Below are 13,539 nucleotides of genomic sequence, written 5' to 3'. Positions count from 1 at the left end.
AAAAAATTTTTCATTTAAAAATGAGGCCTTAGGAGAGGTCAATGCATAAACTTTTAAGCTTAACACTTCCATCTAGTTTTTCAGAGGCACTGATCAGTAGAGTCTGTTTTCTTACTAAGGCCTGGCAGAGGCTGCAGCCGACTCACAGAGCTGCCGCAGCACCTGGAGACAGCCCTCTTCCCCACCCTAAGGCCTTGCCACGCTGAAGTGAGACTCCCAGCAGCGCTGGCTGGGATGACTAAAAGTAGAACATACCAACCTTAGCAAAGATGTTTGACTTGAAAGGAAAGTAACTTGTGCAATTCACAATGGGGCCTCAAAAATAGGATAATGGATTTGAACATATTTAGAAAAGTAATTTGAGAAGCATTATTGTGTTCATATTATACCTATTATTAAAAAAGGATATTTTGAATTCAGGTGGGTGAAACTGCTCTGCTCCAGCTCTGCTTTTCCAAAAAATGAAGTATCACTATCATCACCAACACAGTCCATTCTGAACTATCTAGCCATGAAGTTGGTGGTTGTGGGCGTGGGAGGATGGGGGAGTGCTGATCAAGCAAACATTTAAATTGAGAGTTACTGTACTGGTTAGTGTTTCTTAAATCTCTTTTTTGTTTTCAAAAGGGAAAAGCTTCTCTTGAAACTTCCTTCATGTTGACTTCAGTAATTTTTATTGTATTATTCCTTAAATATGTACAAAACTAGCTATAACTAGGTATAAGTGCTTTATGTGTATAGCTCATTAAAAACTATAAGAACACAAAGTGAAAATGTTCTAGAGATTTGCTGCACAACAATGTGGCTGACTACAAGTCACTACCAAACTGCACACTTAAAAATGGTTACAATGGTAAGTTTTTTAAACTATATTTTATTTTAACTAGCTATATTTTATCGATGATGCTATTACAGTTGTCCCATTTTCCCCCTTTATTCCCCTCTGCCCCGCACACCCCCTCCTACCTGCATTCCCCTCAGCCCCACTTAGTTCATGTCCATGAGTCGTACATGTAAGTTTTTTGGCTTCTTCATTTCCTATACTATTCTTAATCTCCCCCTATTTTGTACCTACCATCTATGCTTCTTATTCCCTGTGCCCTTCCCCTCATACTCCCCCTCCCCTCTGGTAATCCTCCATGTGATCTCCATTTCTGTGATTCTGTTCCTGTTCTAGTTGTTTGCTCAGTTTGTTTTTGTTTTTGATTTTAGGTTCAGTTTTAATAGTTATGAGTTTGTTGTCATTTTACTGTTCATATTTTTTATCTTCTTTTTCTTAGATAAGTCCCTTCAATATTTCATACAATAACAGCTGAGTGATGCTGAACTCCTTTAACTTGACCTTATTTGGGAAGCACTTTATCTGCCCTTCCATTCTAAACAATACCTTTGCTGGATAGAGTAATCTTGGATGTAGGTCCTTGCCTTTCATGACTTGGAATACTTCTTTCTAGCCCCTTCTTGCCTGCAAGGTTTCTTTTGAGAAATCAGCTCATGGTCTTCTGGGAACTCCTTTGTAAGTAACTATCTCCTTTTCTCTTGAGGCTTTTAAGATTCTCTCCTTATCTTTAATCTTGGGTAATGTAATTATGATGTGTCTTGGTGTGTGCTTCCTTGAATCCAACTTCTTTGGGATTCTCTGAGCTTCTTGGATTTCCTGGAAGTCTATTTCCTTTGCTAGTTTGGGGAAGTTCTCCTTCATTATGTTTTCAGATAAGTTTTCAATTTCTTGCTCTTTCTTTTCTCTTTCTGGCTCCCCTATGATTGAGATGTTAGAACATTTAAAGTTGTCCCGGAGTTCCTAAGCCTCTCATTTTTTTTTTGAATTCTTGTTTCTTCATTTTGCTCTGGTTGCATGTTTATTCCTTCCCTTTGGCCCAAACCATTGATTTGAGTCACAGTTCCCTTCCTGCCACTATTGGTATCCTTTATATTTTCCTTTATTTCACTTTTCATAGCCTTCACTTTTTTCTCTATTTTGTGACCATACTCAACCATTTCTGTGAGCATCCTGATCACCAGTGTTTTGAACTGTGAATCTGATAGGTTGGCTGTCTCCTAGTCACTTAGTTGTATTTTTTCTGGAGTTTTGATCTGTTCTTTCATTTGGGCCATCTTTTTTTGTCTTGGGACACCTGTCACATAGTAAGGGGTGGAGACTTAGGTGTACACCAGGGAGGGGCAACCCACATGGCTGCATTGTGATGCTATATGTACGGGAGGGGTCCAGGAGGGAACAGTGCTGCTTGTTCAACTCTCTGCCGGCTTTCAGTCACTTCCCCCACTACCTACAATTAAATTGGGCCCTTCTGGTGCTGATTCCTATGTGGGTGGGCTTGTGTACATTCTAGGACCCTGTGGGTCTCTCCAACAAACTCTCCTGTGAGGCTGGGAATTTCTCCTGCTGCCGCCTCAACCCCCACAGGTGTTTTCACTCAGAGGTTTTGAGGCTTTATTTCTTCTGCACTGGGACCCTGGGTTGTGAGGTCTATCTCACTCCCCAGTTGTTCCTCCCAGTTTATCTGCACACAAATGTGTGACTGCCAGCTCCACCAGCTGTCGCCTCACTCATCCTGGTCTACCAGCCACCACCTTGCTGCGAGTCCTCTTTGTCCAGCTGCTGGGCTCTGCCCCTCCTACTGGTCTGGATGAATATTTCTTTAACTCCTTGGTTGTCGGACTTCCATACAGTTTGATTTTCAGGCAGTTCCGGTTATTTTTTTGTTTTTAAATTGTTGTTGTCCTTTTGCTTGTGCAAGGAGGCACAGTGTGTCTACCTATGCCTCCATCTTGTTTGGGAGTGGTAAGTTTTATGTTATGTGTTTTTACTACCATTTTAAAAAACTATAACAAATGAAAATTACAAAGCAAACAAAAACAAAACATCAGATAATTCAAATAAAAACATCAACTTAGTGTAAATGTGGTAACATTTTCTGAAACTAAAGCCAATGTTTAATTACAATTTATACACCTAATTAGAAAAGCATAATAAGATGCTTTTATGTATTTTCTCTTTCAATTGTTGACTTAGATATTTGATTTTGGGCATGATAGATGGTTATTTGAATCACAGTTATTATCATTGTAATTTTTTCCTCCTATCAAGTTATTCATTTGAAACCATCGGTTGATTATTTTAATTGGTCCAACTGACTTTAAAATAGAGCTCTCCAAAATATAATATTGATAAATAATGTTTTAAAAGCTTCTAACACAAAGTTCTCAATGAAGAATATTCATAAAGTGGTATTTCATATAAACACAGAATCAAATACTTCTGTTTACAACCTGAAGAAAGTGACTACTTTGCCTAGTTTTTTTTGAGTTCAACCTATGCTACCATGAGACCTATAGTGACTCAGTTTTCTCACCATTTTTCTGTATTTAAACTACCGTGAACTATGAAAGTTCCTTTATGTTGGCGCCGTGAGTCATCGGCCTTCACTTTGCATGAAGGCATCGTCTCTGCGTTCGGTCGGTCTGGCTCTTTTCTCAGTAGTCACTGCCAGTTAAAGCAGCATGATTATTTTTATGCTAGAAAATCAGAACTAATTTATTGAATAAATTAAGAGATTGAACTTCATCACATCTTACCATATCATTGAAAAAGAACAGTTTTAGCTTTATAACTTGGAAGGTAATTAAATATAACCTTTATCAAACAGTAGGCAAGATGTTTTTCTCATGTTGATACCAGGAATGCCCATCTAAAGACTGCCAACACTGTAATGCATAGCACAGTGACTAGAGTTAATAATACGGTGTTACATATTTGAAAGTTGCTAAGAAAGTACATCTAAAAGAAAGAAAGACTACTAACACATTAAAAGTTAAACATTGGCACATCAACCATCATTTGGTGCCACCTCAATTTTAAGCACAAAGCACTAACACTCCAAGTATGTGGTTATAATATGAACACCCCAGGTAAGCCAGATAAGCTTATATTTTATTACATTTTTCAGATCATCATCAAATGGAAACACATCATCACTAATAGGCCGTCAATAACAGGTACATAGACTGCTGTAGTTTGAGGAAAAGCTCATATATACAAATCTTTAAAGAATTAGAACACAGAGAAGTGGGATGAGAAGGGAACCCACGTGAGAAAGGCCTGCACGGGTGTCAGGCCCAAACAGGATGGATGAAAGGGACATCCCTGCAGAGCACCCACTTGGCTCTGGGTCAGAGCTTCAGCAGGCTGAGAGGATGGCTTAGTGCAAAGTGTTGAATCCCAAGAGGGTTAAGGATGGAGGGCAGCCTAGCATGGGGTTTCAGAGCCCACATGGGGTAAGGAGAGTGTTCTTATAAAAGAATAGCCTAGTGTGGAGTGCTGGAGACCAGGCAGGCTGAAGAGGGCACCGCTGTAGAGAGGTAGACTGGCATGGGATTTCAGGGCCGCACCTGGGCTGAGGGGCATGTCTGTGTAAAAAGGTGGTCCAGCACAGGTTGCTACAGCCAAAGCAGGTGTGCTACCTAATAACAGAGCACCTAATATTCCTGATAAACATAGTGTGTCATATTCCTACAGATGTATAACTCAATCATAAGGAAACACCAAATGAACACAAATCGAGGGCCATTCTCCAAAAGGACTGCCCTATATTCTTTCAGTTTCAAGGATCTGAGAGTCAAAGAAAGACAGAGGAACTATTCAGACTGAAGGAGACTCAAGAGATGAGAAATAATTGCATGGTGTGGCTCTGAACTGGAATCGTTTTGCTATAAAGTAGACTATAAGGCCATGGAGAAACTTGACTGAAATCTGAAGATTAGACTCCAATATATCAATGTTAACTTCCTAATTTTGCTGCTCTGACTGGAGTTAAGTAGGGAAACATCTCTGTTTCAGGAAATACTGAGGTATTCAGGAGTGATGGGAGGGAATCAGATCAGCAACTTCCTTCCAAAGGGTTTTGTTGGGAACTTCCCTGCCTGGTATCAGAAGCTGTAATCCCCGCCTAGGCTAAGGCTAACGGAACGCCCTTGGAACTGTAAGCCAGCCAGGAGACAAAAGCTTATCTCCCTGGCAGGAGTGCTGCTTCTGCTGCTTCATTCATAACTGAACCCCAAAGCTTGGTCAGTTAGCCAAAGACAGGTAAGATTCCCCAAGGGGGGAACAACCTAAGACAGGCACGATCACGTGGGATCCCCCCAAAAGAAGGACTTTGGGGGCTACAGCAAAAGTGGGTGATGGGCCCTCACTCCTCGGCTTTGACATAGCCTGAGTCCTCATCATCTGGGAGAAAACCTCCTTATCTCTTGGTTGCCTTAGTTCCCTTGCTCCACTAAGCCTGAAACAATGACAGGGTGGTGCAGCTCTGTGCTGAAAAGGGCGGGTTCCCTGGGTGATCAGGCCTAAGAAAGAATATGTAAATTACTGTGAAACCTTCTTTGTTTAGAATGCTCTCAGTTGAATGAGAAGGGTCCAAGGAGGAAGTTAGTTTGTTCTTTAAAAGTCTTACAGCTCTTTGACCCTGACTCAAAATAGGCCCTCAGACCTCCTTGTTTTCTATGGTTTGATCCTTACTTCCTAGCAATGAGTAATGAGCTTTTACCTGAATTCTTATGCAAACGAAACCGATAAAAAGCCTCTCTGGAGGGGGAACAGGGCACTCTCCCCACCAGGGAGGGTGGCCATGGAGCCCTCCAGGAGAGAGGGTGGCCAAGCACTCCCCATGTGAGGAGTGGCCCTGCTGTTCCTATTCCCCCACAGGACCTGGTTGTCTCTGTGTATGTTTTTCTAGTGTTTCAACGAGCCATCCACAGTGTTCCGTGATCACTGCTGGCCGGTGACCCACGCATCAGGGTTTGGCAAAGAAAAGGTCTTAGTACTTGCAAATTTTCTCAAAATTTGAGATTGTATCATAATTTAAAATGTAACAATACTAAGTTTTAAAAAGAGATGAAAATCATGTATAAAGTGTGACCAACTATACAACAGTACAGGCCACACAGCTGTAAATGTTCCTGTATTGAGCACTTATTATGTGTCAGATACTGGAGTGCACAGTTTGTGTACTTTATCTTACTGAACATCACACCAGTCTTACAAAGTGGGTATTGCTAGCTTCATTTTATGCATGAAGAATCTGAGGCTCACAGAGGCTAAGTGATTTGCCCAGGTTCTTAACTAACCTTCAGAGAAAAGAGCAGAAAAAATGCCCAACATGTTAGTAGTAGCAGTCCCTGGATAGTGGGACTATGAACAACTTCTGGTTTTTCCTTTTGTAGTTTTCAGTATTTTCCCAAATATCCACCCTGGCATATTGCTTTTGAAATTATGGGGGAAGAAAAGAGAAAGTTGTCATTTAAAAAGTAAACCATTTGTTGTGGAGCAATGTAAAAATATGCCGGTCATCCAAAACCATATTGAACAACCCAAACTACTAATAGTGATACTATCTCTTAGAAGTGATATTACTGCTGATTTTCATTCAAAAAATTTTGCTTCTCTGTAATTTATTAAGTTTCTATAATTGCTTCATTCATTCAACCAATATTACTGAGCATCTGCTATGATTTATTTTTGTAAGAAAAATTGAACATTGCTAAGAAAAAATGTGCAGTATAAGTCCAAAGGTACATACTATATTAAAAAATCAGGAAGGAAGAATATATATGCTTAGAAAAAGACTGGGCAAAAAAATGATAGTATCAGTTATGTTTCAATTGTGAATTAGAGGAAATTTCATCTCCTCCTAATACTTTTTTCTACACTTTCCCAGTTTTCAACAATATGTGTTATTTATATAGTCTATTCATGGTTGGGTCTCCAGTGCTTAAGGAGCACCTGACACACACGGGAGTCAAGGTTTGCTGAATGAAGAAATGCTTCTGAGTACAAATGCCCCCCCAATATAGCTTTTAAAAGCATCACTGCCCTTTATGTATTTATTAGCTTATGGTAGTTGACAAACTTTTCATTCAACCTGCTCTGCTGTGTGGGAGAGGGCCAAAGAGAAGGCCTAGCTGCCATTTACTGGATGGTGGCGTTGGGGAGAGTAATGTTACAGAAAGACAGGGTGGGCAGAAAGAGGGGACACACTATTTATGTTGCTTTACTGTATTTCTTAAGATGTCTAGCCAACCAATTTCCAGGAGAATTGGAGTTGACACATCACTGTCCTTGCATCCATGGAGGGTAGACTTCGTGCCGTAGTAGTGTTACAGAACAAACAAGGGGGGCCTGGGACGATATACTATTATTGAAAAAAAGCCCCCAGGTCCGTCATGTCTGCCGCCAGAGGAAAGACATCTTTCAATGCCAGAGATTTGTGAAAAGGAAGGAAATGTTTATTTAATGCTATACAAACTTAAAGTAGTGACCATTAGGTCTTTATCAAAAATCCTAAAGTCCCCTAAAACACTCACAAACAGACACAGTCCTTCCTTCCTTCCTTCCCCCTTTGCCCAGTCCAGAGTACCGTATCTCCTAAAGCTGCGGGGGGTCCCCACTCTGGCAAAGGCACGTGGTCCTCTCTCCCCGGGCCACGGGAGTCCCCACTCTGCCAGAGCCGTGTGGTTCTCCCTCTCAGGGCTGCGGGAGTCTCCACTCTGTCCAGGCCACATGGTTCTCTCCCTCAGGGCCGCGGGAGTCTTCACTCTGCTAAAGCTGTGTGGTTCTCTCTCGCAGGGCTGCGCATGGTTCTCCCTTAATGGCTGCTGCATCTCGATTTAAATTCCCCCACCAATCTTCCTCTGCAGCCCCATTTCCGACTCCTCCCACACTCGGCTTCACATGCCAGAACTCATACCCTTCCAGCTTTACTGGACTGCCATCATGAGTCTGGGCAGGTGTGGCCCCATGTCCTGGAGCCAATCTTCTCCAAGCTCCCATGTAGGTGCTGTAACTCGGGGGACCTGCCCCCCAGTTACATCTTGGTGGGGAAGTTACTTCCATTCCCCTGGCTCAGAGCCTGGCCACAACTATTTAACATATCTAAGTGACCAGCCAAAGGCTATAGATATGTTAAATGACCACACCAGAGGTTAGCTGCAAGGCTGTTGCTATGCAAAACAGCTCTCAATGGCCCTGCCCCATTTGTCCCTTCCCCCAACCCACACCTGGGGAGTGGGGGTGAAGACATCTTAAAATCTCCTGGACACCTTGACTTCTGGACCCCATTTCAAATGCCTATTTGGGGTACCCCCTCTTGGCTGCACCCTGTAACAGTAGCTGGGTTCCTTGGGAGTGACATCTAAGGTTCACAAAGGAATGGAGAAGTGGGATGAGGTTAGGATGACTCAGTCACAGCTCCTATGTTGCTTGTAATTATGAATCTCATTTCTCTGGTGATATAAATTAACTTGGATCATAAACCCTAAGAGAGACCAGATATAAGGCTAATGAGAGGTCATAAGTCCCTTAGCTGGTACGTGAACCCAGCTGAGTGCCCAGCATCCACGTCTGCACTTGGCTGTCCAACCCTGTACTCACTGACAGGGGGGTCATGTGCTATAATGATATTGCCAAGTTTGGAGATTCTCAAATATCATATGAAGCAGTCCTTAGGCATACCCAGGGATTACAAGAAGAAACAAGCATTGAAAGTCATCCTTGAGTCCTCTCTTTCTCTTACATGTATACATTGGAAAATTCTGTTGCTTCTGCTCTCAAACTCTATCTACAACCTGACCACTGCCCTCACTTGGATTATTGAAGGAGCCTCTTGACTACGCCCTGCTTGAACCCTTGGCCCCTAGTATATTTCCCACAAAGCACCCACAAGGATTCTTTGAAAATCTAACTCAGAGTCTGTCTTTACACAGAAATCTACAATGGCTCTTGCCCTTGGGCCCCACAAGTCTGTTATCTTTCTGATCTAATGTTCTATGGCTTTCCCCTTGCTCACACCCCTTTAGCCACCTCACCTTCCTTGCTCTTCCTCAGACAGGCCAGGCACACCTTTCCCTTGCTCTGCCTTCTGCAGGAAGTTGCCCTGCCCCCATCCAGTGGCCCTCTTTCTCACCCCTGAAGTCTTCTCTCAAGTGTCACTTTACCAGAGAGACCACTCCTGACCATCAATGTCAAGTAGAAACCACCTGCCTAGACACCACCTCCTTCACCTGGCTTTTTTCTTCATAGCAATCGTCATCATCTGGGACAGTTCTGCTCACCGAGTGTGTCCAGCTTTCCCCAACACATGGTATGAGTGCACTTCCTCACCTTTTGAAGTTGGGTGCAGCCATGTGACTTGCTTTGTCCTGTGACATATGAGTAGAAGTGTCCTGTGTCACTTTCAGGCATAAGCTTTAAGAGCCAATATGCAATTGACCACTCTGTCTTCTCCCTCTGCCATTGAGATGAGCCACATGCCAGACGGTCTAGGTCCCTGGGTGAAGCTGCACAGAGTACAGCCCCCAGCTGACCTGCAAAGAGCATAGAGTGTCTGGTGAGAAATAAATAATGTTGTCTTAAGCCACTGAGCCATTGGGATGTTTGTTGCTATAAACAACCTAGCCTACCCTGACTGACATACCACATACTTATATGTTCATTGTCTCCCCTGTTTCCATCTAGAATGCAATTTCTATGGTGGTAGAACTCTGTTCACTGTTAATTTCTAGTGCCTAAAACAATGCCTAGAGCATGGTAGGTATTCAATAGATGTTTGTTGGCTGACTGAATGATAAGTTGATCACATCAACTGAATTAGAAAGATTTAATAATCGCAGGTGAATCTAATCTTGGACTCACCTACAGAAACATTCATTCTACCTGATCTGAATGTGAACAAAATGGTTCCTGATTCAAGATCAGAAATGTGGCTGTTTATCTCACCAGACACAGCGGGAAAGCACATATCGCCTGTGGGTATATAGCTAGTCACAAAAGCACTAAAGTAGCTGAAGTCACAACACAAATAGAGATCTGGCACACTGCTGAGGGGACGCAGTGACAACATAAATAAAGAGCATTAGCAGGGTTTTTGTGGATGCTGAATGCCGATGCGGTTTCCTTTCCCTGCGTGGACATTAGCATTGGTAATGAACTGAGCTTCACAGGCCTGGGATTTTATCTGTTGTTATCACAAATTGGTGGATGAGGCCCTCTCAGGACTTTTGCAAAAGCTGTGTGTGCTTTTGTGAGCTGCTTTCTTTTCATCTGCTTCCTCCTGGTCGTCCTGAGTCTGTGTGGGGATAATGCATTTCCTGTATCATGTGGCACAGTACAAGGAAACTCATTGTACCCCTTCGGAGGAAGAGTACATCTGTAAGTAGTTTTTAAGAGTGTACTGAAGGATCTTGTTAGGGTGACTTATTCTCTCAGTTCCATTTGGTTGATGAAGTGGGTCACGTGACAGATGTGCATAATGAACTGCTTCAGTTGCTGCCAGTGGGAAGCTCAGCCTATAAAATGCAAAATTTCATGGACTTGCTAAAGGCATAGCAAGCTGATCACATAAGAGAGAAGTCTACCTCATTCTGAGTTGTCATTTCTTACTGCCACATACAATGTGCCAGTGTTGCTAGGCTTTTACTTTCCCCCAAAGTAATTGCCCTTCCAGTTTATTCCTCATTCAAACCGGAAAGGCAGTTGTTTCTGCATACAACTCCCTAAGGAACAAACATTCTTAAGATGTACAAGTAATCATCCATTAAATGCACTTGCAAGGACTCTGTATGTTTTGTGTTTTAAAAAGGAAATATATTTACATCACCGAGCAGGATTGCTGGGTTTTGGGGGGCTTTGTTTTGTTTTCTGCCTCTTCGCCATCTCTTTTCCTTTCACCCTTTTAAACAATTCTTTTCTTTCTCTGTTCCATTCACTTATTTTTCCTCTTTAAACTTATTGGTAATTCCCCAATGGCTACAACATAAGAAATATAATTTACCTCCCATTTTCTGTGGGTGGTGCAGAATAGTGATGTCCAAGCCAAAAAACACAAGTGACAAACCTATTCCAGGAGCAGTCCAACTTGCAGCCCCCTCCAAGATGTTCCTGAGTCACTAAGGAACAGATAGTGAATGAAGAAATAAAAGACAACAATTCAGACTCTAGCCCTAAATATGATAATAGGGGAAATGATTTAAAAGGGCACAAGTCAATTCAATTCACTTCTACCATGGAGTGTCCACATGTGCTCAACACTCTGCTAGGCACTGCAGGGAGTTGAAGAGACAGAGCACATGGCCTTTGACTTGGAAAAAGTCAGTGAATAAATGATGGTGTATGATCAGATATCTAAATGCCCTAACAGCTGCACAGAAAATAGAGCTTTAGGTGGTCCCAGAGGAAAGAGCTCAATGAGAACTTAAATTGTCAGGTAAAGTTTTAGGCAGGCAGCAGGAACTGAGCTAAACCTTGAAAGACAGGTAGATTTTAGATTCTGTCAAAGAGCAAAATACTGTTCAAGACATCAGGAGTCATGACATCTTCATCAAATTCAGCTGTTTTGGGCACCTCACTTCATAACCCCAAATTCCCAGATAATCACATAAGTTAGCCACACAAATTATCTAAAGAACATTTAAAAAATTAATCAGAAGTTAGTATTGGGTTGGCCAAAAAGTTCATGTGGTTTCATATAATAAAAGACACATTTTTCATTTTCATCAATACCTTTTTGATTTGAATATTTTGGGTGTGTCAGCTATCTCCCCCATGGTATAACATTGATTGTTCTCAATTAGTGTCTCGATTTGATTGCTGTCAACTTCAGCTGGTCTGCCTGACCACGGAGCATCGTCCAGGGAGAAATCTCCAGCGCAAAACTTCACAGTCACAGCAATTTCTCCATATATTGCACAAATCTCTTTTTGCATATCAGTTGTGTTTTTATCTTTCTTGAAATAATAGAGCATAATTTGCTGAAAATGTCACTTATTTTCTTCTTCAATATTAAAATGAGTATATGAAAATTCACCAATCTTTATCTGTTTTTTAAAATGCATGCTGATATGACAGCTGTCACCATACAATCCAACAAAATTGTTTCGAATGAAGTTAAAGACAACTAAGTGCTATTACAGCCTAATAGAGCACTATATTACGGAAAAAAACAAATGAACTTTTTGGCCAACTCAGTATAAGGCAATGAATCACAACATAAAGTACTAAGCTGTCACAGTTGTAAGCTTCAAACTGATTTTGAAAACAGGAGGATTGTTTCTCTTGTACACCCATGAGTGTCATGGATTAAAAGTGCTGCTGAAAACTTAAGAAAATAGAAAATATAATCTGGGAAACAAGAGCTCAGTCTTCTAGTAGCAAAACAGCTTATGAAACGTCTTTGGAGCCTTTAAAATATGTTGGATTTGGCTTCAGTGAGTGTAGTGAATTTTCCTTTGTAGACAGAAAGCTGGCACCGGGGCACAGGAGAGCCCCCGGCAACACGGCAACCTCCTTCTGTCTCTGATGCTGGCCAGCAGCCTCTGGTGAAAACCCCTGGCTCTTCTCTGCAGTGGAATGGCAAGACTTGGCAGCAACTGTTGAGTTCACACAGAGACCAGAGTGACTTGTTCTCAGGGTCAGCAACAGTGGAGGTGAGAGGCAGCTCAAGGCCAAGAGTTTGCCTTTCTGACCCTTCTGGAAAAATGTAGCACTGTTGCATTTATTTCTAATTGTAATACTTTGCTGTGGTTTTCCTGGCCATGAGACATGCCCTTTCAACCATTTGCTTTCAAAAGACCTTTGTTAGATTTAATCTGGTTGTTTCAAGTCAAGAACCATGTGCTGTCTCTTCAGCTCCCTGCACGGTGCCTAACCCAATGCTCACCACATCTGGATGCTCGTGGTGGAAGTGAATTGAAGTGACTTAGAGTCTTTTTCATCAAAATAGCTACCCCATAAAATTTATTACCCCAAATGCCTCTTATTCCTATTTCACAAAAATTGGTAATATGGTTTCTAAGGTCTTGAGCCCAGAACTATTAGTCCTTTTGGTTATGAAGGGCTGGAAGGAAAAATTAGAGCTTATGAATAATAGAAAGAAACCCTTTTGGACCATCTCCCTTATTCTGAATGCCGTGAATATTTAAATATGGGAGGACACGCACATGGTATGCATGTGTGTGTGCCTGTGCACAACACACATTCTCACACATCACCTATTTTACTGAAAATGTCCTGATAGAAATCTTTATTATTATTTTTAAGTCATGGCTGTAGTCCTTTCCTCATGGGCACCTAAGAGGTATATGTTTGCAGGTAGCTGAACATATAGCTAAGTGGTCTGCCTAGAACCTAAAATGAGAATGAGTGAATGGTTCTACTGGGAAAGATTCTTTCCCTCGATGTTTTCGTTCCCAAACTCTGCTACTCCTGATTCCTGCAGGGACTGAAGTCACGGTAGATACTACTCAAAAGTAACAACTCCTGAGAAACTGTCTGGAAAATCAACGTGCAAAAGGCAGTTGGCCCCAGAAACCAAGGACTCTTGGCTACAGCAGTGGCATGTTAAAGCCTCAGAACAGTAAAAGGAACCTGTATTTCCTATATTTTAAAATGTCTATTGTTTCAGCCTCAGCTTTCGTGAAATTGAGAGAAATGAATTAAAGATTTTGCTTTTAGCATCTTTACATAAATAA

General features: G+C 41.8%; 1 long non-coding RNA gene across 2 annotated transcripts in view; it reads right to left on the bottom strand.

Annotated features, from left to right (window-relative positions):
• Window positions 1-13,539, bottom strand: part of LOC123821642 — a 67,170-nt gene that overhangs the window by 40,779 nt on the left and 12,852 nt on the right. Inside the window, exon 2 of one of the 2 annotated variants that reach the window (XR_006786151.1) lies at window positions 9,176-9,378. The exons of the other annotated variant lie outside the window; for it this stretch is intronic. This is a non-coding gene — a long non-coding RNA (uncharacterized LOC123821642). The remainder of the gene's footprint in view (window positions 1-9,175; window positions 9,379-13,539) is intronic. 2 annotated transcript variants of the gene reach the window in all.

Source organism: Phyllostomus hastatus, unplaced genomic scaffold (genome assembly GCF_019186645.2).
Source record: "Phyllostomus hastatus isolate PE091 unplaced genomic scaffold, TTU_PhHast_1.1 phas_contig_40, whole genome shotgun sequence".
NCBI classification, from domain to species: domain Eukaryota; kingdom Metazoa; phylum Chordata; class Mammalia; order Chiroptera; family Phyllostomidae; genus Phyllostomus; species Phyllostomus hastatus.
Note: the sequence above shows the minus strand (reverse complement) of the source record. Positions and strands in the feature narration are given on the sequence as shown.